The following is a 6277-nucleotide window of genomic DNA, read 5'->3' as shown; positions in this document are numbered from 1 at the left end:
CCCTTCTCCAGGGGATCTTCCTGACCCAGGGATTGAATCCAGGTCTCCTGCACTGCAGGCAGATTCTTTACCAACTGAGCCACCGGGGCAGTGACTGCCCACGTTGGTAAATGTGTGCATTAGTCGCTCAGTCGATTCCGACTCTTCGTGACTCCACAGACTGTAACCCACCAGGCTTTTCTGCCCATGGGATTCTCCAAGCCAGAATACTGGAGTGGATTGCTGTTCCCTTCTCCAGAGGATCTTCCCAACCCAGGGATGGAACCCTGGTCTTCAGCACTGCAGGCAGATTCTTTACCATTTGAGCTACAGGGAAGTATTTACTTTGGTAAATAATCCATACCAAATCCATGCAGGTACTCACCGTGCATCCTCTCTCCAGTCCTCAAAGCTCTGGGACACTGATGGCTGCATCAGCCCATTTTACAGACAGAAAGCCTCAACTAACTTGCTGGAGCTCACACAGCTGGAGCGGGAGCCAGGATCCACGCACGGATGCCAGCCTCAGAGAACCTCCCTCCCTGCCCTGCCCAGCCAGCTGCAGACATCCATCTTGTGTGGAAGAGACTGGATTTGATATAGGAGATTGTTGATATTAGCCTCATTCCTTTCCCCTCTAGAAAATGGAAATCTTTGGTTAGGGCTTCCCTGATAGCTCAGTTGGTAAAGAATCTGCCTGCAATGCAGAAGCCCCTGGTTTGATTCCTGGGTCGGGAAGATCCCCTGGAGAAGGGATAGGCTACCCACTCCAGTATACTGGGGCTTCCCTTGTGGCTCGGTGAGTAAAGAATCCGCCTGCAATGGGGGAGACCTGGGTTTGATCTTTATTTATGATGTGCTTTGTGCTAAGTCAGTCAGTCGTGTCTGACTCTTTGAGACCCCATGGAGTGTAGCCCACAAGGCTCCTCTGTCCGTGGGATTCAGCAGGCAAGAATACTGGAGTGGGTAGCCTTTCCCTTCTCCAGGGGACCTTCCCAACCCAGGGATTGAACCCAGGTCTCTTCCATTGCAGGTAGATTCTTTACCATCTCAGCCACCAGGGGAGCCTCACCCATGCATGGGGCAACATTCATTCAAACCCATTTCCAGTGGCTGGAAAAGGGAAAGATGGACATTGATCCTCCAAGCTGTCTCATCTAGAAGCGGAGGAGACAGGAAACACATTCTAACAGAGTGTGTTTCCGCGAGTGTAAAGAAAGAAAAACGAACGCAACCCAAGTAGTTGGCAAGGAGAGCAAACTGGAAGTCCTACTCCAGCGATTGTTGAAGACATGGAATAATCTGCTAGAAAGAGAAGATGAGGTGGAGGAGGTGGCTGTGAAAAGCATAGGCACCCGAGAAAGCCACTCAGCCACTCAGAAACCCCCAGGGTGTGGCTGGACCACAGGACACCTGCAGCATCACCAGAGAGCCAGACAGGGAGGAGGGGGTGGAGCCGTGCTGAAAACCCCATCTGGACACGCCGAGACTTTGGGCTTTCTCCAGAAGCTCGTCAGGGGCCACTGGAAGGCTTTTTTAAAAAGGAGGCATCTTTGCCAGATTGGCATTTTGGGTGGCCATCTCTGCTGACAGCATAGAGAGAATGAGGTGGGAAGGCATGTAACTAGAGGTGGGGAGACCGGGGAGAAGCAGGAACCCAGGGGAGAAGAAGCAAACAAACAAAACTGAATTAAGACTATTTCCTCAGTGGAGAGGAAAAGACAGAATTCAAGAACTAATGTTGAGAAACTAACTGCTAGAAAAAAAATTACATATACCCTAAGGCAGACTGTGTGCAACTTGTCTGACAAAAAATCTGAAGCTTTTATCATGCATGTCCCACTGCCTGCCTTGCCCTGCCCCTGGTCCCATCCCTCGAACCTGCCCCACCTGTCAACCCAGAAGGAACTGATGGAGCCAAAGATGGATGTGTGACGTGGAGAGAGTCCAGCCATTGGCTGTCCCTTGGGCGGCTGGGCTCAAGGAAGAGCTAGGCTAGTCGCATCCCATCTCTAAAGACACAGGGAGCTTTGAAGGTGATGCAGCTGAAAAGGTCATAGAGGGGGGATGTGGCCTGGTCACCATGCTGGGTCACTAGCAAGGTGAGAAGGCAGACAAAGCCCTTTGTGACAGGAGGATGGGGCAGCATCAAGAGACCACCGAGCAGTGAGGCCAGGAGGCTACAAGACTGAGCTGTCATGGGTTCCGACACTCGGCTCCCTTTCCCGGGTCAAAGGAAGCCCGGTGCCTCTCTCCCTCTTCTTCGGCGACACTGCCTTCTTGCGGTGGACTCCAAGCTCAGTTCAGTTCAGTTCAGTTCAGTCGCTCAGTCGTGTCCGACTCTTTGCGACCCCATGAATCACAGCACGCCAGGCCTCCCTGTCCATCACCAACTCCCGGAGTTCACTCAAACTCACGTCCATCAAGTCGGTGATGCCATCCAGCCATCTCAATCTTTGTCGTCCCCTTCTCCTCCCGTCCCCAATCCTTCCCAGCATCAGAGTCTTTTCCAATGAGTCAACTCGTCACATGAGGTGGCCAAAGGATTGCAGTTTCAGCTTTAGAGCAGTCCTTCCAATGAACACCCAGGACTGATCTCCTTTAGAATGGACTGGTTGGATCTCCTTGCAGTCCAAGGGACTCTCAAGAGTCTTCTCCAGCACCACAGTTCAAAAGCATCAATTCTTCGGCGATCAGCTTTCTTCACAGTTCAACTCTCACATCCATACATGACCACTGGAAAAACCATAGCCTTGACTAGACGGACCTTAGTTGGCAAAGTAATGTCTCTGCTTTTTAATATACTATCTATGTTGGTCATAATTTTCCTTCCAAGGAGTAAGCGTCTTTTAATTTCATGGCTGCAATCAGCATCTGCAGTGATTTTGGAGCCCCCAAAAATAAAGTCTGACACTGTTTCCACTGTTTTCCCATCTATTTCCCATGAAGTGATGGACCAGATACCATGATCTTTGTTTTCTGAATGTTGAGCTTCAAGCCAACCTTTTCACTCTCCTCTCACTTTCCTCAAGAGGCTTTTTAGTTCCTCTTCACTTTCTGCCATAAGGGTGGTGTCATCTGCGTATCTGAGGTTATTGATATTTCTCCCAGGAATCTTGATTCCAGCTTGTGCTTCTTCCAGCCCAGCGTTCCTCATGATGTACTCTGCATATAAGTTAAATAAGCAGGGTGACAATATACAACCTTGACATACTCCTTTTCCTATCTGGAACCAGTCTGTTGTTCCATGTACAGTTCTGACTGTTGCTTCCTGACCTGCATACAGGTTCCTCAAGAGGCAGGTCAGGTGGTCTGGTATCCCCAAGCTCACCTGTCCTAACTCAAGTCGGATGCTGTCACTTGCAATCAAAAGTCTCAATTAGAACAAATCCTTTTTTAAAAAGTCAAAAATGGAAAGCACCACAAAAGAAAAGTGGACAAAAGACGTGAACAAGCAGGTCATAAAAGAACACACCCAACCAATGAATACATGAAACCATGTCCACCCCGACTTGTAACCCAAGAAACGTGACAGATTTGGAAGCTCATAATAACTGAAAAAGCATCATTCATTCGCAGTGGAAATACATTTGACTATCCCCGGGCTTCCCTGGTGGCTCAGAGGTTAAAGCGTCTGCCTCCTATGCAGGAGACCCAGGTTCGATCCCTGGGTCGGGAAGATCCCCTGGAGAAGGAAATGGTAACCCACTCCAGTATTCTTGCCTGGAGAATCCCATGGACGGGGAAGTCTGGTAGGCTACAGTCCATGGGGTCGCAAAGAGTCGGTCACGACTGAGCGAGTTCACTTCACTTCACACTTCTGAAGGGCAACAAGCAATCACCAACATCTTCAAATTCTTCGTATCCTTTGAGTCACCAGACTGCCTTCTGGGAATTTATCCAAAGGGAATGCTAAATCAGCTCAAACTTGATTCTATTGATGAGCCAATCCCGGGTCAAGGAAACACAAAGATGCAAATACTGAATGAGGATGTTTATTGTACAGTTGCTTGTGAGAGTAAAGATTCAGAAACGACACAAATGCTCAGCAATAGGGGACTGGGAGATCAATTATGGGTGGTTAGATACATGGGGGGCTATTATGAAGCTATTAAAATAACGTTTGACAAAAGTATTAAATGGGCTGAACATAGGTGTTACTTTTTAAGCTAAATATATATATGTCGTTCAGTCACTCAGTCATGTCCGACTCTTTGCAACCCCATGGACTGCAGCACACCAGGCTCCTCTATCCTCCACTATCTCCTGCAGTTTGCTCAGATTCATGTCCACTAAGTCACTGATGCTGTCTAACCATCTCATGCTCTGTCGTCCCCTTCTGCTTTTGCCTTCAATCTTTCCAAGCACTGGGGTCTTTCCCAATGAGTCAGCTCTTTGCATCAGGTGGTCAAAGGATTGGAGCTTCAGCATCAGTCCTTTTGATGAAAATTCAGGGTTGATTTCCTTTAGGATTGACTGGGTTGATCTTCTTGCTGTCCAAGGGACTCTCAAGAGTCTTCTCCAGCACTTCTCCAGTTTGAAAGCATCATATATCATTTACCAAAATAGAAAATTCCCAAGGGGAGACAGGCTGGATGAGCTCAGTTTTGGACTTGCCAAGGTAGCCAAGTGGAAGGGACTGGAGGTGAGGAAATCACAGCTCAGAGAGCACCACCAGCTCACCAGTGGTTGTAGAAGCCACCGAGCAGGTGAGATCGTCCAGGAGATAAGAGAGCAGAGCAAATGGAACCCCAGACAACAGCAAAGTGCAAAGACTCAAGTGATGGAAAGAAACCCCAGAGAGTTAAGAGGAAATGGACAGAGAGACAGAAAAGCAAGAGGTGAGTGTTTCAGAACACAAGGCCAAGGGGAGATTCTGGGAGGAATGAGTGGGGATTGAAGAACCGGGTCGGGGGAGCTTGGGAATAAACAGGGTACCATGTAGTGATGCTTGTGTTGGAACTGGGTACCAGCCATCAGACCTCATACTGCCCAGCCTGATCATCCTCACAGACTGGGGACAAGAACATCAATCTCAGTATTTTGCCTGTCACACAGTTGGGCTGTTTAGTTGTTTTGTTAGGTTTTCTTGCTTCCATCTCCCCCACCCAATAGGGTTCATCCCAACTGTCCTATATACACTAGCCCCGCCCCCTTCATCCTGGTGCCCTTGACCTTGCTGGACTCAACTTTTCCTTCTTTCTATAACACCATCACCTTCTAACACGTCCTCCAGCTGTCTTTTCTCAGTCCTCGATCATCTGAGCACCATGCTGGCTACAGGAGGAAATCATCCTTTGACCATTTTGTTCACAGATGTATTCTAAGCACTTAGCACAGGGCTGGTACCTAGTGGATATATGATAAACATTTGTTGCAAAAATAGTTATGATCGAAGTAAAGTCCACAGAGTCGGAACTCTAAGGATTGGTTGGGAGGAAGGCTCATTACCTTTAAACTTCTCATTAGAAAAACTTTGAAAACACTGTAAGAACCATTTCTGTATCCCCTTAGCAGATACTGATGAGAACAGATGTCTGTCTTCCTTCACATTACAGGCTGTTGTTGCCTGTCATCTGTCCAGAAGACACTTTGTGTGCATGTCTGTGAAGCCCTTGTGGGGACAAGGTGGAGATTCCCCCCGACAGCACCCGTAAGGAGGGCTGAGAGCTGTACTCAGCTCAGCTCACCAGTCCTGATGCTGGGGCACAGTGTGGACAGACCGCCCATCACCCTCCACTGCACTCCCATTATCTCTCAAGATTGAAACCAGTTCTCTGAATTTTTTAAAATAGAACACAAAAACTGTTCTTTATCAAGATATAGCCAGGCAGCCATGTGCTTTTTATAAAAACTGATTACACAGACCAGATGAAAGAAGTTGATGAGGTCAAAATGCATTTCAAACTCCCTCCGTTTTCTAGGATGGGGAAATGTTTTCTATTATATTCATTAAAAGTTCACCACCACCTGATAAAAATCTTGAGAAAGGGCATGCGTGTTGCTAAATTAACTCTAAAAGGGGACAACTTGAAGTAAAATAAATCTGAGTTAAACATGAGCTCGGGTTACCTAACCCCAAACTCCCAGAAAGGGGTGGTCCTAAGGGAAAGCTGGAAAGGAGCTCATCTAGCCAGCAAGAGGAGTGCCCTAAGGACTAGAGGGGGCCTGGAGGTCTTTCCACAATTATAATAATTGTAACACATTCATTTTGTATACTATTTTACAAGCTGTAATGGCCTTCCACATTGTCTTATTAATTGTAAAGCCCTCAGAGATTTTTAAGCCCTGAATGGTC

At 47.7% G+C, this 6277-nt stretch overlaps 1 non-coding gene across 1 annotated transcript; it reads left to right on the top strand.

Moving 5' to 3' along the window:
- Window positions 1–3586: 3586 nt before the first annotated feature.
- Window positions 3587–3658, top strand: TRNAR-CCU (transfer RNA arginine (anticodon CCU)). The gene has a single exon. It is a non-coding gene; the product is annotated as a tRNA-Arg (tRNA).
- The last annotated feature ends 2619 nt before the right edge of the window (window positions 3659–6277 follow it).

Source organism: Moschus berezovskii, chromosome 12, assembly GCF_049115385.1.
Source record: "Moschus berezovskii isolate FMDL1 chromosome 12, NW_MosBer_1.0, whole genome shotgun sequence".
Taxonomy (NCBI): Eukaryota; Metazoa; Chordata; class Mammalia; order Artiodactyla; family Moschidae; genus Moschus; species Moschus berezovskii.
This window is presented reverse-complemented; position numbering and strand designations above follow the sequence as displayed.